The 18,185-nt window shown below is 45.6% G+C and overlaps 1 protein-coding gene across 13 annotated transcripts in view; it reads right to left on the bottom strand.

The window, feature by feature from the left end:
• The window catches only part of LOC138447993 (SLAM family member 8-like), a 656,143-nt gene that overhangs the window by 486,413 nt on the left and 151,545 nt on the right, over positions 1-18,185 (bottom strand). The gene's annotated exons all lie outside the window — the stretch shown is intronic.

Here is an 18,185-nt window from a genome sequence, read left to right as displayed (position 1 = left end):
CTCCCAAATTTCGTACATGTGGAAACATGCACTCTCTGTAACAAAGTGATACAGGAAGAAATCCCAAATGAGCGATTTGTGTATATTTCCATACCAAATTGTGAGAGCATTCCATTTCAGGAACTTGTACAAAATGCAAACCATGGCCGATTATGTAGTATTTGCAATTCAGACAATCGCTCTACCTTAATGATACAATCACATAGTGCCTACATAATACTTATGCTTCTACCTTATAATGCAGATGGCACCAAAAACAACTGCAAACTAACTGGATTTACACACGGTCAAGTGTCACTTGGAAAGAAAACATTTACAACAGTAGGAATAATCTACCATGCAGGAGCTACAACCAATGCAGGTCACTACACTGCATACATTAAAAAGAATTCTGGATGGTTTGAATGTAATGATACCACCATTACTCTAAAGCAGAGGTTGCCAGCTAACCTAACAAATGCGTATTTAATGTTCTTGAAGCCAAAATTTACGAAATAATGTGTACTTCAAAATTGTCAACAACGTATGTGAAAGACTACAAACAGTTAGAAACATTAATGGGAAAGATGAAGGAAACAGGATGTAACAACGACACAAATGAATGAGTATCAAAAATCTGTAGGGACAAATGCACAGTTAGAATACGCCTACAGGTATCTAACTGTTGTTAAAAATGGGCAGGAAGGCAACAAACATAACATTGATCAGAAAAATGAAGAAAACACTGAAAGGAAAAAATGAAGTATTACTAGCATAAGAAATGAAGTTTTTTTTAATCCGACAAGGATTTTTTTCCCCAGACCCAAGGATTAGAAAAGCAAACACAGAAACTGAGCGCAATGCACAGTACACTGGTTTGTAAATTAAATATGAGGGTCTAAAAAAAAAAGTTCACTGTCTATTATGCAAGGTGCTAAATGTGGAAAAACTGCAAACATTAACACACCTTTTTCGTTCATCAAAGAAATGGAAAAAGTGATACTTCTGCCAAGTACGATAACCAATATAAATAAAGTTTATGAATTCTGAACAAAGTAAGGAGTGAGTATATTGGCAGGCATTTTCTACACATGGGAATCTACTCATCTAATCTATGGTAGTAATATGCTGCAGTGCCTGTAGGCTGGCCTTTCATCTGCGATAAGTAACCTACCACCTACGCCTTACAACCAAGTTTCAAGTAGTACAGTTCCTATCCACAACCATCGCTGCAGATGTAAAACATGGTCCTTGTAAATTAGCTGCTTATAAATTTACTTTTCGGACCATCATCTGCAGCCATGAAGTGAAGAAACTAGGGCATCAACACAACGACCACAATCCACCACACCCATTTTAACTTGTAACTCCACTGCTTATGACTTCAGTCTTGCGTGCATGGGCTTTAGCCATGCACCCAAGACTGCAGGGTCTCCCCACAACCACCTCGGTGAGTGTGTTATCCTTCAGTACCTCTGCCCAGAGGCTTCCCTCCTAGGTGTAAGTCTGTGGATCTCACATGGGATGGGTGTGCAGTGTCTTCCAAGTCTAGTACTTACCACTTTGTTCTTGGTTGCATGGCCTTTGGCCATGCATCCAAGACTCTAGGCCCTGGCCACAACCAGCGTAGCATGTGCCACCCATGGTGGCGTACTAATGAATATAATGATAACCATTAGAAAAAATAATGCATTCATGGCATGTTGTCAATTTCAATGTTCCCTAACACCACACATGTCCTTACAAATCTAACAACTCCAACACTGCACGCACTCCCCACAACTTGCCAATGAAAATGCAACACAATGGGTGTATGCATGGGTGCCACATGTGGCGGTGGCTGTGGCCAGGGCCTACAGTCTTGGAAGTAAGGCCTTCGGCCGACGGCCATGCATCCAAGACTCTAGACCCTGGCCACAACCACCGTAGCATGTGCCGACCATGGCAGCGTACTAATGAATATAATAATAGCCATTGGAAACAGTAATGTACGTGTCCTTACAAATCTAACAACTCCCCCATGCACTGCACGGGCTGAAATGATGGCCTTATTGGACATCTCATTTTCTGTGCGTACAAGGAGGCCACAGAACATACGTCATAAAGTAGGTATAAGTGTATCATTGGGTGCATGGCCTTCGGCCCTGCACCCAAGAGTGCAGGATCTCCCCACAACCACCTCTTTGTTCTTGGGTGCATGGCCTTTGGCCATGCACCCAACACTGCACGCACTCCCCACAACTTGCCAATGAAAATGCAACACAAGGGGTGTATGCATGGGTGCCACATGCGGCGGTGGTTGTGGCCAGGGCCTAGAGTCTTGGAAGTAAGGCCTTCAGCCTTCGGCCGACGGCCATTCATCCAAGACTCTAGGCCCTGGCCACAACCACCGTAGCATGTGCCAACCATGGCAGCGTACTAATGAATATAATAATAGCCATTGGAAACAGTAATGTATTCACAGCATGTTGGTAATTTCAATATTCCCTAACACCACACGTGTCCTTACAAATGTAACAACTCCACCATGCAGTGCACGGGCTCAAATACTGGCCTTATTGTACCCCTCCTTTTCTGTGCGTACACAGAGGCCATAGAGCATACGTCATTAAGTAGGTATAAGTGTACTGTGCATACAAGATGTCCATACACATTACATCATGACGACCGACCCCCATAACAAGTGCATTAATCACCCATATGTTAAGACTGTAGCCCCTGGCCACTAACACCGTAGCATGTGCCACCCATGGCAGCGTACTAATGAATATAATAATAGCCATTGGGAAAAATAATGCGTTCACGGCATGTTGTCAATTTCAATGTTGCCAACCTATACCCGTGTGCTTTCAAGAGTTACAAATTTCCTGTCCACTACATGGACTGAAGTGTTACAAATTTCCTGTCCACTACATGCACTGAAGTGCTATCGTTATTACCCCCCACATTTACTGTACGTACAAGGTGTCCATAGAAATTACATCATAACGGCCGAAGAACAAATGCAAAGATCACCCATTTCTTATTGTGTGAACCTTTCCCAATGCTCTGTGACACAGCAAAATAGGGTAATGAAAAAAGCATGTGTACGCTGGTTGTTGCTCCGCTTTCCGCGGATCCAAGATGTCGGGCGCATCCAAACCATCTGAAGCAGAAGACGTCTCGCAGCAGCCAATGGGCAGAGACGTCGTGTGTACACGGTCATGACTGCCGCCCCTTAGCCAATCAGCTTCTTGTTCGTCGACCGAACAGGGAAGTGTGACCGCGGAGCGAACATAGATATCACTAATTATTTCAGACCTACTTTTTCATAAATATAAATAAACGTACTGCATGTATGGTGACAAAATTTACAAAAGCACGCTTTCTGGACCAAGCCCCTGTACCTGCCGCAGATTTCGTCAAAATCCGTCCAGCGGTTTCACCTGTAGCCGTGCGCAAAGTTTTCCCCCCATTCAGTCTATGGGAAAAAAAGATGTTTTGGGACCCCCCTATAACTCCGCTCCGCCTGGACGAATTCTCACCAAACTTTACAAATAAATTCAGAGTGGTCAATATACTTTGCATGCAAGGTTTGGTGAGGATTCGTCCAGGGAGAGCGGAGTTATAAGCCGCCCAAAAAGTGCTCTTCCTAAGGAAACAGCAACTTAACCATAACTACATGGCCACTGCCCCGGCCAAGTAATGTATCAAAATGTTTGCATATCTTTGCCTCTTGGTGCATTTCTCTTAACTTGTCATCGCACTGAGACAGCTGATCCTCTGTGAATTTTGGTCCAGTTTTTAAAACGAATCTTTAATCTATTAATTTTACAAACTTTGAGCTGATTATCAAGGTTTGATTTCTTAATTTGCTTGATTGATAAGCAAAGTTTTTACACTGTAGTAGTAATACACTGATACACTTAAATGCACCATTAAAGGCATAGCATGTACTTTCATATACATAGTCCTCAAGTATATCCATGCAGTCCTTGTTTTTTTTGCGTACTGGGACTTCAAGCTTTACATATTCATTTAAAATTCAGAACTACGAGTCTAAGACTGGAATACAACCCGACCATTTATGCATGGCATCATGAGCTTTAAAAGGACCTCAAAGACAAATGAACTTGCTTTTGTGCCTATCATCAAGGATACAGCTTAGACCAGCAATCATACAATTGTAGTACACATCTGATTTTACTTTAATTACATCGTTTTATTCCTGAATGGAGTAGTACATAGTTGCAAATAGCAATGACACAATATTCTCCGTTTTTTTGGGCCGTCCACAGAGCTCTGAACTAGTAACTTGTACTGCCAGGTGCAGCCCCTCCATTCCTGATTTGTTTACTGTGCATTCTAGGCCTGGCAATGCTTCATTCAAAGCAGAAAATGCAAAACTACAAACCCCACAATTAAAAGAAAAACAACACTGGACGGGCTGTATCTGCCTGTCCTGGGTATATTTGAGCGCTCTAGCAGCATTGCAAGGGAACTGGATGTCATGCGTCTGACAAATGCATTATTTGTGTCCACCAAGACTGAGCTTTCAAACTCATGTGAGCAACTGAATAAGCACACACACATTAGACACTGTCACAAAACATGGCATCAGATCCGGTTTCTTTAGAGCATTTTATCTTAGCCATTCTCTACACTAGTGGCCTTCAAACTGTGGGACTGGCCCTCCTAGGGGTATCCCGAAGGATGGCTGGAGGGGTTAGGGGGCACCAGGCTCTTCAAAAAGAGAGTACAGCAACTACTTCAATAGGCACATACGCAGAAATGGCATCTGTGAGGCTTGCAACACTATTTTCACTGAAGGGGAGGGGGAGGGGGAGCTAAACAGGCATATTCTTACTCAATGGCGAGCTCAGCATAAAGACGTTTGAATATCACTGCTCTACACAACACAATTACATTGTTAAATGCATCTGTTTACAGCATGTATAATTAAATTAATTAAAATATATCAAAAGTAAATGGATTAAATGTATTTCTTCCATAGCTTGAAATGTTTTCCTTCCGTAATCAACATAATGCATGGGTATGCCCTTCCATTCTCCTTACTCTCTTCAGACTTGTTCTAATCTGAATAATAAGCAAGTGGCATTTCAATGGCACCTTTAGCAGTCCACAACAAGGGCACTTGTGTTCTAACATAGGTACAGGACACGTTTTAACAATAGAAGCCACGGGGAAGGTGTAGCGTAGATGCAGGGCACAGATTCAGCATCCATATGAAAAAAATACACAACCCCCAGCATAGACCTCAGATTAGTACTCTCTCGTAATTTAAAAGGGTTCAGGCATGGATACAGATTGATAGAAATGAGAAAGGTACAGATATCACTGCATAGATAGTGGATACAAATTAGAAGAAAGGTGGACATATCCTGACAGAGACTGAGATTAGAAGAAAGCAATTGTTTTCAAGTGGTATTGCTATTAGCCAGCAAAAAACAAATTACTTTGGTGTGCAATATATCAATGATAACTATTATAACATAGAAGGCACCCGGATAAACAGTTAACACATGAGCAATACTTTCTTGAAGACCATACCCTGAGAACTAAATCACTGTTTGTCAGCTCCCAATTTTGAAAGGTTTGAAGACTGACAATTTTGACAGGTTAGGGATTACAAGATTAAATGAGAGGTCCAGGATCACATGCATTAGCTAGACAGCATGTTAATGCTCACCCCTTTTCCACCTAGTTCTCCATGTTAGTATCCCATGCTGGGAACCCCGTGGAAGACATAACCCAGAGACTTACAAGCCTCTTCCTCCAGAGAGACCCTGCTAGAGTGATACAGCCAAGGTTAGTGAACTGCTATTGTGCTTCTGAGAAAAAGATATTTCTCAGTCTATGGTTTTAACATTTATATGTCGAGTCATGTTTTTACATTGACGCACAGTTGCACTTTAGAAGAGCCCCCGACTAATTAAATTCCTTTGAATGTTCCATCTTTAGTTCCCGTTCCTGCGCTATGAGCACCCGGGAAACGCGTCACTGCAGGAACAGGAAATAAAGCAGCAGCCATCTTGGAAATCACAATCCGTCGGATATCACAGCTCCTGGAAGCCATCCACGCGATCCAAGGCCAAAACATGTCTCAGGAGCGCACTAGGGGCAAGTCCGCCCTGGACACGGTGAGGAAGCCCAAATTCAGTGAACAGGAGCTAGCAGTACTGGTCGAGGGGGCACAGATACACCACGAGGAGCTGCAGCAGCGAAAAACAAGTGGCCAGCGCAGAGCCCAAATATGGCGAACCATCAGCCAAAGGGTCAGTGCTGTGGGGCGCGTGCCCCGGGATGGGGAGGACTGCCACAAGCGCCTGAATGACCTGCGCGTCCGAGTCTGTGGCATCCTGTCACAGCACAGGAGTGCAAGCAGGGCCACTGGAGGAGGCCCACCCCCACCCCCACCCGAACTCACACCTTGCGAGGAGAAAATGACAGCCCTGATAGACGTTGGAACCATCGAGGGCATTGGTGGAGCGGAGGCAGGGACTGGCATCGACCCAACGGCAGGTGAGTCCCATCCCCAAATACATGCATCTGAAAGTACCACACATGCAGACCCTTAGTGAATGAAAGCGAAGACGTGTCTGAGGCACTGCATACACCCATAAGTGAGGCCTACATCCCTAGAACGAACGGTAGTGCTGCCTAGACGACCCCGTACGTGCAGTGCATGAATGACAGGGGCAGGGGATAGACTTCCATAGCCATTGGACAGCTACGTAGAGTTGGAGTGTGCACACCCCCAAAACCCAGAGCGCAGTGCATCCCAACCACGCATTCCCATGCAGTGTACCTCCATACACATTCACAACAAGCACCACATGGCGACTGAACAGAATGCAAGTTGAATGCGTCATTGTTACTGTCTCCAATCACACTTGTTGGCATGACCTGCATCACACAAATATATGTAGCATTGAACTCAAACCACACCCTATGTACCCCACAGGCACACGTCGATCCCAACGGGACGAAGATGATGGGGAGGAGGCCACACCAACACAGCGCTCCACAGCACTGCGCCTCCACCAGCACCAGCACCCCACAAAGAGGCCGCACCGAAGGGAGACGACCCAGGCCAACACCCACTTCACCCCAACGCAGCCCCACCAGACAGCAGCGGCAGACACATGGCCGCAGGGAGGCGACCGCCAGCTCACCCCAAGCCACCATTCACAGCCTCGATGCTGAGGGAGAGAGGTCTGCATCGGAGCCCGACGTGGGAGCAACACCTCCACGTGGCCATCATGCCATAGGACAACACTCTCCCAGAAGTAGTGAGGATGGAGGGATGATCACACCCCAGGGAAGCCCAAGCCCAGGCACACATAATGCAGGAACGAGGACATGTGCCTGTGTGGCGTGTCCGCACACCAAACCCCAACGTGGACACGCCATTTTATGGGAGCCCAGAAGACCGTCACTCTGAGCCAGGCAGCCCAGTCCAGGCTGGCGCCATGTCGCCATGCAGCCCCCCCCCCCCCGACAGCACACAAGTCGTAGGCCACCACGTGATGCACCAGGGGAGCCCTTCGTCACTGGGGCAGCAGTGATGGGCCAACTTGACATCATTGAGACCAAACAGGCCAGGGTGGAATCGATGGCGAAGGTGCAGAGCAGGCACATCAAGGCAGTCAGTCAATTGATAAGGCATGGGTGCAAGTACATAGCGCGGGACAATGCGCGTACACGCCGAGTTGTTGAACAATGTACCGCTGCCCTGACAGGCTTCGGCCAACAAGTGAGGGAGTTGACGGAGGCAGTCTCAGCACTTGCTGAACAGACACGGGAGGCAAACAAGCTCATGAGACAGCACATGATGGCCACCGCTTCAGTCCCTTCGACATCGACCACACCCACGGAGGGTTCCCTAGAGCCATCTCCTAGGCGCCGGTCCATGCCCCACCTAAGGGCACGCACACCGGAGGGGCCTGGAAAAGGGAAGCACCCGCGACCATCCTAGTGGTGCATGGCATCGCTGTTGTTGCCCTGATGAGACACATGTGCCTATCTGCACAGTTGGGGGTAGTTTACTGGGGGGAGGGGGAATAGTGTGCTGGGTGTTTACTGGGGGAGAGGGGATAGTGGGCTGGGTGTTCACTGGGGGCAGGGGGGATAGTGTGCGGGTGATCACTGAGGGGAGGGGTGATAGTGTGCTGGGTGTTCACTGGGGGGAGGGGGGATAGTGTGCTGGGTGTTCACTGGGGACAGGGGGGATTGTTGGATGAAAAATAAATCACGTTAGAAAATTCACAATGCATGGACAGTAGTGATTGTCACTGATGCAATTCAATGTTGAAGTTGAATATTTCCGATTTACCCATTACCCATTTCTGAAATAATCCATCAATCAATCCTTGTCTGGCCAACCTCCCCTCCCTCAGACCAATCCTTTGTGCATGTGCAACACATTCTGGCACTTCATCGCACTCACTACCATCCTCAGGTGGATGCACATGGGCATCAGGGGGCAGTGGCACATTTCTGCGACAGCAGATGTTGTGCAGCATGGCACATGTCAGTACAATTTAGCCTACTTATTCTGGTGCATACATCATTGCCCCTCCCGTGCGGTTGAGGCACCGGAAGCGTGCCTTCGCCAGTCCAAATGCCCTCTCCACGCAGATCCGTGTATGGGCATGGGCAAGGTCGTATGCCCGCTCCACCGCCTTGTGGGGGTGATGCACAGGGGTCATGTGCCACATGTCTTGGGGATATGCAGATTCACCTGCAGGGGAAAGGAAGACAGTATGGGGACAAGGCAAGTCCAGTGGGTGTACAGGGCTCTGTCATCAGTGTCATTTTGCCTTTTATATCATTTGGCCTATAACATTGTGGAGTGTGCTGTCCTACGGGCACGATTGAATCAATGGGGTACTCTCCACTTGGTACGCCTATGTATCTGTATGTAACAGTACTCATTCAGTTGTCGCAGGATAAGGGGCACTTTCATCTACTTCTGCATGACAGAAGTGGCTGCCTCATGTGTCTTTGCAAATCCATTTGGCTACAGTTGCATTTGCTGGTTGTCACTGCTCTGTATTGTTCTCCATGCATTTCCCTGGCCATTTTGGGGACAGTGTTCGTGGGATGAACATTGTCATTACTCGGCCTACTTATGTGTGGTGCGTTTGTGGTTGTGCCAGCTTATGGTTTGAAAATTAATTATTGTCGGGTGGGCAGGGTGGGAATTCTGTACTGTGTCAGTGTTCGGAGCCATGGTGCTACGCACACAGGAGACTTTATTGTGGTGGGGCTTCCATATGTCACTGTGCCGCCACATGTCTTACATCCTGCATGGGTGTGTTCTGCTGTGTTGCACATGTCAGAGGTTTATCGTGCAAGGTGCTTGAATGTGTATGCTGCAGTAATGCTGCTGCCTATTGGGAATGATGGATTCTGTGACAGGCACCATCAGTTGTGGATTGACATGCTTTATGGTATACATTTGTACTCACCCAGTAGCCATGTGTTTTGCCCTCGATGCCTTTGCATGTACGCCGGCAGGGTACTGTTGCGCAGGACCATGGAGTCGTGGGTGGATCCTGGGTAGCGGGCAGAGCAGTGGATGAAGGTGTGGTTGGGACCACATTTCATCTGCACGTTGAGGGAATGGTACTGTTTCCGGTTTCTGTAGGCAGCCTCATGTGCCTGGGGTGGTACGAGGGACACATGTGTGCAGTCCAGGGCTGCTATTACATTTGTGACTTGGGCAATGGCATAGTATTGACACTTCAGCTGGTGCAGCTGTGCCTGTGTGGCTGGCAATGCAATGTGTTTGTTCACATGATTCAACAGTGCATCAAGCACCTGTTCCAGCATGGCACTGAATATGGACTGGCACATTCCATGCATCATGGCAACGGTATGTAGGTAGCTGCCAGGCCCAAGAAATTGAAGCACAGACACGAGCTTCACTAGGGGAGGTACTGCCGTGCTGGTGGCTATGCGGCTGCCAATGTCACCCTGGATTGTGTCCAGCTACTGGGTGATGGTCGCCCTGTCCAGCCGATAATCTGTCACCAACTGACCATCAGTCAGGGCCCAGGGTGTTGGCCTGACCCTGGGGATGGCTGGCTGCCTTGCTGGTGCTGCTCTCCAACTCCTTTTCCTCATCCCCACTGACCCCTGCACTCCCAGGACCCTGGCCTGGTTGGCTGCCCTCTGTAGCTCCAGACACACCAGCTAGAAATCAACATCAAGGCTCCCAGCTCCAAATGGCAGCATGGTGTTGGGGAGGGTGTGTTGTGCATGGGTGGGTCCTTTGTAGGCCTCTGATTTGCAGTGGTTCCACCTGGGTCCTTATTGCTGTCTCCTCCCTGCTCCTGCTGGTGTAATGGTGTTGGGGAGGGTGTGTTGTGCATGGATGGGTTCTTTGTGAGCCTCTGATTTGCTGTGGTTCCACCTGGGTCTTTATTGCTGTGGCCTGTGTTCTGTTACCTCCAGCTTTTTGCTGGAGGTATTTTCGGCGGATTGTCTGCCGCTTTTATGGCGCTAATAGCGCCAACGCCGGACTCGTGATTGCTGATGTTTTAGCACGAATGGTTCCTGGCGCTGTTATGGCCGGCGCTTGTACAGCCGGCTGTACTTGCGCCGGCTGTAATGGCGATGGCAGTATTTGGACTGGTGATCCGACAGACCCTTAAAATCAGCGCTAATAGCATTACCGCCGATTTTAAGGGTTACTGCCAAAGTCGTGATGAGGCCCATAGACAGATGACTAGGTCACCCTCCTGTTTGGCATATTCTGATCATTTAGAGGTCAATTGAAAAGAGCATAACACCTAGCATCTTTAGGAACGTATAAAGCCTTGAACTTGTATGCTCTGTATATAATGATTTGTATGTTGCTTGTTAAAGTACATAACTGTATTTGAGATGTGTCACATCATGTTATTGTTTGTATATTTACGTTTTTGTGCTATTGTCTGCACTGTTAAAGATTGTTTAAGAAAGAATAAAATAGAAAAGTACTCTCCACGAAAAAATAAAATAACAAAAAAAGAAATGTTTTGAAAAAGAAAGAGAAAATACAGACTCACTAGCTAAATAATAAAAGCTGCATGAACTCAATCTAGTATTTTGCTTCTCTACTTTGTAAGTTGATAATAGGAGACAGAGCTGTCCCTGTTAAGCTAAAAACATGAACACATGAGCATTACTTACACAAATATTAGTACATATTTGATTGTATGTGGCAGGACGCCAACCCTTTTCTTTCAATTATATTCAGCTCATAGTCCTCCCACTGGTTAGAGCTATCCCTCCAGTTACCCATTGGTTAAGATGTGAAGCTGGCATGTGCCCAGTCTGCCGTTACTGTGCTTGTTCACATTGTTTTCCAGTTCTTATAGTACAAGGTGAAATTATTTGTGAATGCTTGACTTTCATGACATAAAATGCCTAGAACTCACTTGGAAACGTCGCAAATGACATAACACCACAGGACAATGTTTGAAACAAAAACTTTATAGAAGCATGTTATGCAAAAGAGGAATGATTGGTACAATCACTTTTTCGGGCAGATATAGAAGCAGCATAATATTAACTGTTGTGAGCTTAAAAAGTTTCATCTCAGCGTTTCTATTGTATTATAATGCTTTAAATACACCCAACAAACAGACTGTGAACTGTTTAAGATGTGCAGAAGTATCTTTGAAATGGTTTAAAAAAGAAAACCATTTATTTGGCAGATGAGCAGTCCTGAAAATATGCTTGGCACGGGCCTGTGATATTTTGGTCATCTCTCTTCCATTTAGAGCCCCTTCCACTCAAATGGCCTACATAAAAAGAACGATAAGGAAGTAGGCTAAAATATGCCACCAGTATGTGAGAAGGCAAATCTTTACACAGAAGACAACAGAGTACAATACAGTGAGCTAAAATGCTTTTTCTAGAATCATTGCATCATCCTTTGGCAAAGCTGGGATATAATCCTCAACACTTTGGTTCCAGAGTCTCGAATTTGACTACATAATCACCTCTCCAAACAAACACTTTATGCTCTTCAGTGGAGGGATGCAGTTTTTAACAACCCTTGTTTGGAGGATCCACGCTCTAGACCTGCACCATGCTGATGCTATGTTACTTTTTATAACACACGCTATCTGGTGCTGGTACATTGTTTTGTAGCACAGTAGGTGTTTCTATGTCAAAATTATGTATACATGCTAGTTTATCAACCTCAGACATAGGAAAATCAGTTAGCCTTGCTAGAATTTGGAACTGTGATCTGGCATATGGACACGAATCTCTGTAATTAGTGTATTACACACTGAGCTATCTTCCAACCAATTATGGCAGTCAGATGTATCAATATGCATTTCAAATTTCAGTATTGCATGTGATCTTTATATTCCCCACAGAACGGTGAGAATGCTACAGGAGTTGTGATTGTGATAGTGAACAGACCAACTTGGTGCACTACAGCAAACACAGAAAACTTTAAAGGATTAATTGAGCCGAGCAGCAAGTAACTATCAGCAACAGCCAAGCAGCAGTTAGAGCATGAGCTGTGCAACGTAAAGCATCCCGGCATGTGTTATTTAAATTTTGTTAAAAAGTGGGCATGGACTTCTTGGAATCAGGTGTCCAAGTGGCAGCCCACTACAGGATGGGGTCCAGGGCATATGCCCCTGTTGCCCTCCCTTAAAGATGTCTCTGTATTGTTTTATGTATGGCGATGGGATGTCGTACATTTTAACCGGCGCCCTGTCCATCTCTAATGCTTGTGCTTCACCACTGAGGAAGATATTGTAAACAGACTTTAAAAGAAAAATGATCAGATTTTATTCATTTTTTTAATATTCTAGATCGTATGTCAGTGCTTTGCTCATCCCTTTACTTTGAATGCACAAAGTTATTTAAGGTTTACTCAGGGACATCATTTTCTGCTAGCTAGCCATGTGAAAGCATACCTTTTTTTACTCAATTTGTGCAATAATCTATGCATGTAGTTTCAGTGTTTTTTTCTCAAACTTTCTCTTTATGTAGATAGATTTTGGGATTCGTGGTGAAGAGAGGGTCCCTGGAATGCCCCACCTCTACCCCAGGAACATGACAGCCCGAAGAGTTAAAGGCATGGTCCAGTAAAAATATTTATTGTCCCTACGGGTCGGCCATGTTTTTTTAAGCCTAAGTGGCTTGATTTTAGAAAACTTTCCTATGGACCTTACCCGAGTTTTCGTCCATTAAACGCACGTGAAAACAGGCACCAGGGAGCCGCCATTTTGTGATAATCCCATCACTTGCCGCATCGCCCTGGCTGACCTGCTTCTGCGGCACTAAATCAAATCCCCCGCCCCTGAGCCTGTCATCAGCAGACTCGTACCACCCATTTTCCAATCCAAAGCACGTCTCGTGTCAACAATCGCTGCGCCTCAGCTAATGACGTGTCGCCATGGAAATGGCAGGACACCTCTTTCCTCAATAAGTATAAACAGACCGTTTCCTAACACACAGCAGCAGATTTTCGATTCCATTCCTCTCTCTGTGTTACTTTGAGTATTATGTGACTCGTTTCTGTGCTCTGGTCAGCTACCTTCGCCGCTTGTAGCCCGTGTGAACACCTGTACCATCTCTGTAAATTATTTTACTTTGTTTACCACTCAATGGCTACAATAATGCCCTATATGTACGAGCCCGAGTACACCGAGGAGGAACTACTGGAAAGGGAAGCATGCGAAAACGATGGGGATTCGGACAGCAGTTGGGAGGACGATTCAACAGATGAAGAGCCTGGGCCTAGTCGCATGGATGGCGTCTCCACCTGGTGCACATGCAATCAGTGCGAGCTAATGCCAACCGAGGACGAGAACTGCTGCTGCCGAGAAAACTCGGGATGCCTGGCCTACATTTCGGAAGGCGAGCCACGACCGCAATGCATCACCGAGCTGCCAGACTTCAGGGCAGCCTGCCTCACACGGGCCGTGTTGAGAATAATGATGGTGCTTATGCACGAACTTCGCGCAACTGTTCGTCCTCGTAATCCGAGTAACGAGTAAGTATACTCTGCTTGTCATGCCACTCCTATTTCATGTTCTTCTACTATATCCAAAATTATATATTCATATCATAGTAACGCATGAAAGTCGTTCAATAGTGTGCATTGTCTAGATAGCATTTGTCCGTGCAGAATGCCATTAGTTACAAGAATTGTCATTGACAACAAACGTTTATTAAACTTATCTTGGTCATTTAAAAACAGTTTGTTTCATTCCTTTTCACAGGTGGTACAGGCTGGTGGCCTATCGTTCCTTTACATGGTGGCTCCACGGGAGGCTTGGACACCGCGTTCGAAGAGCGATACCCGCCTGTGCCGTTTGTGCCATAAGAGAAACGTTCCCGAGTGACAGCGGTCAGTACAGGGGATTTTCTCTCGCTGTGCTGCAACCTGACCTGTATAATCTTTAAAGTCTTGTATTTTTGTGTCATGAAAATAAGATACAAAATAAAACACCACATATATTTTAACAACGGTTGTTTCTATTTTTTAAATGAATCAAGTGTGTCTCCATTCAAGGACGGACGTCAGACATCTGTGCTCCGAATGGGTGAAGGTCTGGTCGCTGTGAAGTAGGGTGGTCACTATCTATCTAAGCTAACATAACATATTCTCGATAATGCATGCACTAAATAACACTTGTTCAAAGTCTTTCAGTAGGTTATGTCTCTATAAAAGTCACACATATATCTATACTAACAATTACCATTGCATTATACAGGCCTTAGGGTCTTGACCACTATAATACACCGGTTGAAGTGTGGGTCTGTGCTCACAAGAATCTCCGGTATGTGGCATTTGTTATTGATAAGCAACGATATACTATCAAAGGCAGTTCGCACCCGTGGATGAGCGCTGGCATGTGGGGCTGTCTGGGGCGCGAACGGCCAAGGTGCCAAACAACATGTACACTTCAAAAGGTATCCCACGCCAAGGGGCCATCGGTCACATGGCCTCCTCAGACCCCGTGTCTCCAGCCAGGCCTCCCCTTGAAGCAGGCCGCCCCCCTGCAATCCACATAAGTGTGTCTCCATTCAGCAGTCTTCCTGTGCCTTATCTGCACGCCCCAGTCCCCTCCATCCCACCCACCCTCTATCAAAGGCGGTTCGTGCCAGTGGATGCGCGCTGTCAGGGGCGCGAAAGGCCAAGGTGCCAAACTACATGTACACTTCAAAAGGTATCCCATGCCAAGGGGCCATCGGTCACATGGCCTCCTCAGACCCCGTGTCTCCAGCCAGGCCTCCCCTTGAAGCAGGCTGCCCCCCTGCAATCCACATAAGTGTGTCTCCATTCAGTAGTCTTCCTGTGCCTTATCTGCACGCCCCTGGCCCATCCATCCCACCCCTCTATCAAAGGCGGTTCGCACCCGGGGATGAGCGCTGGTATGGGGGGCTGTCACGGGCACAAACGGCCAAGGTACCAAACAGCATGTACACTTTAAAAGGTATCCCACGCCCAGGGGCCATCGCTCACATGGCCTCCTCAGACCCTGTGTCTCCAGCCAGGCCTCCCCTTCAAGCAGGCCGCCCCCCTAAGACCACGACATACATACGTCATTCATTCACAAACACACCCCTGTTTCTAATACTTTATAAACCACTTGATATGTCTCATGAGAACATCTTTGTGCTTTGCAAGTCAACTCCTGAACATGCTACCTGGCAACCACTGAGATCTACTCTAATCTGCTCATCGTCATGCTATCCGTGAACTTCTGTGGCCGCTTAGAGCAAACCCATCAGTGTGCTACCTGTGGCCACCCACCTATTCTCCTGCAACATACTGCTCTGCTTGCTGAATCCAACTGTTTGTTGGTCAAGGTAAGGCCATGTATCCTAGTCATATTTCGCAGATTTTTAAATTTCTATCTATTTGCGAGTAGAGTACAAAATAGTGCTATGTTCATTGGTCTCATTGCTATCGACTTGAGTTTCCATTGCTATGCTATCAATAGATCTATTTATTTTCATCTTTGTCTATTGTCATCGAATTGCATCCTTCGGGGGTCCAGTCTATAATGTAAGCATGTTTCCTTCTCGTGCAAGACAGAACATCCAAGGGACGAGTCACATGTTCAGATTTTAGTCACATCATTTATACATTTCTGCATCTTATGCAAATACTAAGCCGCACATAATGAACTGGTATAGTTCCAGCGACCAAAACAAACCTTGCATTAATCATTGTATGATTCATTTACTTTTGTATCAAATCTTTATTCATGAAGATTGTATAATAATGTCGATATTTACTTTTCAGATTTATCAACAATGCCTGCCTGTTCGATTAGCGGTTGCCCTTCGAAGACCCATGCGAAATCTGAAGGCACTACAATGCATGTATTCCCGAAAACTGTTGATCGAATAAGAGAATGGGTCAGACATTGCGGATATCCACTGGATGAGCTGGAAAGTAGAGTCCAACAAGTCTTACAGGACAAGAGGGGTGATCGATACCGCATCTGCAGCCGGCACTTTTCCTTGGACATGTACACCACATCTTGAGTAACAAAGAAGAATAAACAGCGAACGCCACGGAAATTGCTCGAAAGCGCTATTCCCACTCTATTCGTCCACATTCCGCCACCGGTGAGTCAAGTGTCCGGATTTAGCTTTAGGCCTTGCGGTAGTGTGTAGGTAGTGTGTAGTGTGGATTCATTGATATTGTAGGTGTTCTATCCCTTGTAATAATTTTGATATTGATATGAGTGTATAGCTTTTCGAATAATGACATTTATCAATATATTCTTTTTCAATTTCATAACCCACAAACGAAATGTATATATATGGGAACAGGGAACTGTGCTGTATTGAGCATTTTTCAAGTATTCTGTCGCCTTACATGGCTATTTTTTAATATTGGCATTTCATTATCAATCATTAATTTACCTTTACAACGTCTTGACTATCCCTTGCATCTGAAGCAAGAACATTCTACATCCTTGACGTGGTCGCAGTTATCAACCACTTCTAGCGCGTATCAGGTAATCTTACTTGGCTAATCCGCTACAGACTTGTTTTATGCATGTCAAGTAATAGTTTTATTCTATCGTTTTATTATTTTACCGAATGTTTGGTTAGTGCTTTCCAATTGATATACACCTTAGTTATCGTCCACTGGTGTTTGTTTTCAGTTATAATTAGTGTTATCCATACTAATGCAAGTACTGTCTTTCAGGGAGATGCTGAAGCGTCTGCCACATCTACAACATTTCTAGATGTTCTTCACCAGCAGGAGGTATGGATATTGACAGCTCCATCGAGCGTCATCATCAGAGCTGGAATTCTTGTCGTTTGATTGTTCTACACAATGTTTCATTCGTGGTTAGCCGTTGATATGTACCTGTGCTGTCGACCCCAGGTGTGTGTTATGTTTTCACTATTGTAATCCTCACTAATGCAAGTACTATGTTTCAGGCAGTTGATGGAGCGTCAACCCCTGCACTTGATGCGGAGCCTGACATTCAAGTAATTCCAGGGGAAGTGGAAGTGGGACCATGCGTATACGAATCGGCGCAACAGCTTTCGGAAGTGCGCACTACATTTGCAACATCCATAGATATTCTTCAGCAGCACGAGGAATGGATACTGACAGCTCCATCATGCGTGATCATATAACGTGATTCCATTTGCTATACTTTCTTCCCTATTAACACAAGTGCTGTGTTTCAGGGAGACGACGGAGCTTCCACTGCAATCACAACATCCCATTTAGATGATACAGATGTAAATAAATCGGAGAAATAACTCGATGAAATGTGATCATATTTAGATTTTCCTTGATTGTTTTAGACAATGCATCATTTGTGGTTATCTCTTTATATGTACCTGTGCGTTCGACCCCAAGTGTGTGTTATGTTTCCAATATTGAAAACCATACTAATGCAAGTACTGTGTTTCAGGGAGATGCTGATGCCTCCTCTCCAATACAACCATTCATGGCAGTCCATGCAGAGCCAGAGGTATGGATACTGACAGTTCCATCGAAATAGATAATCACTGGTCGAATACTTGTCGTTTGATTGTTGCACACAATGTTTAAATCGTGTTTGGCTATTGAGATGTACCTGTGTGTTCATCCACACGTGTGTTTTATGCTAACAATATTTTGATACATAGTAATGAAAGTACTATGTTTCAGGGAGATGCTGATGCCTCCTCTCCAATACAACCATTCATGGCAGTCCATG

The sequence above is a fragment of the Ambystoma mexicanum genome, chromosome 1p, assembly GCF_040938575.1.
Source record: "Ambystoma mexicanum isolate Mex_15411 chromosome 1p, UKY_AmexF1_1, whole genome shotgun sequence".
NCBI lineage: Eukaryota > Metazoa > Chordata > Amphibia > Caudata > Ambystomatidae > Ambystoma > Ambystoma mexicanum.
Note: the sequence above shows the minus strand (reverse complement) of the source record. Positions and strands in the feature narration are given on the sequence as shown.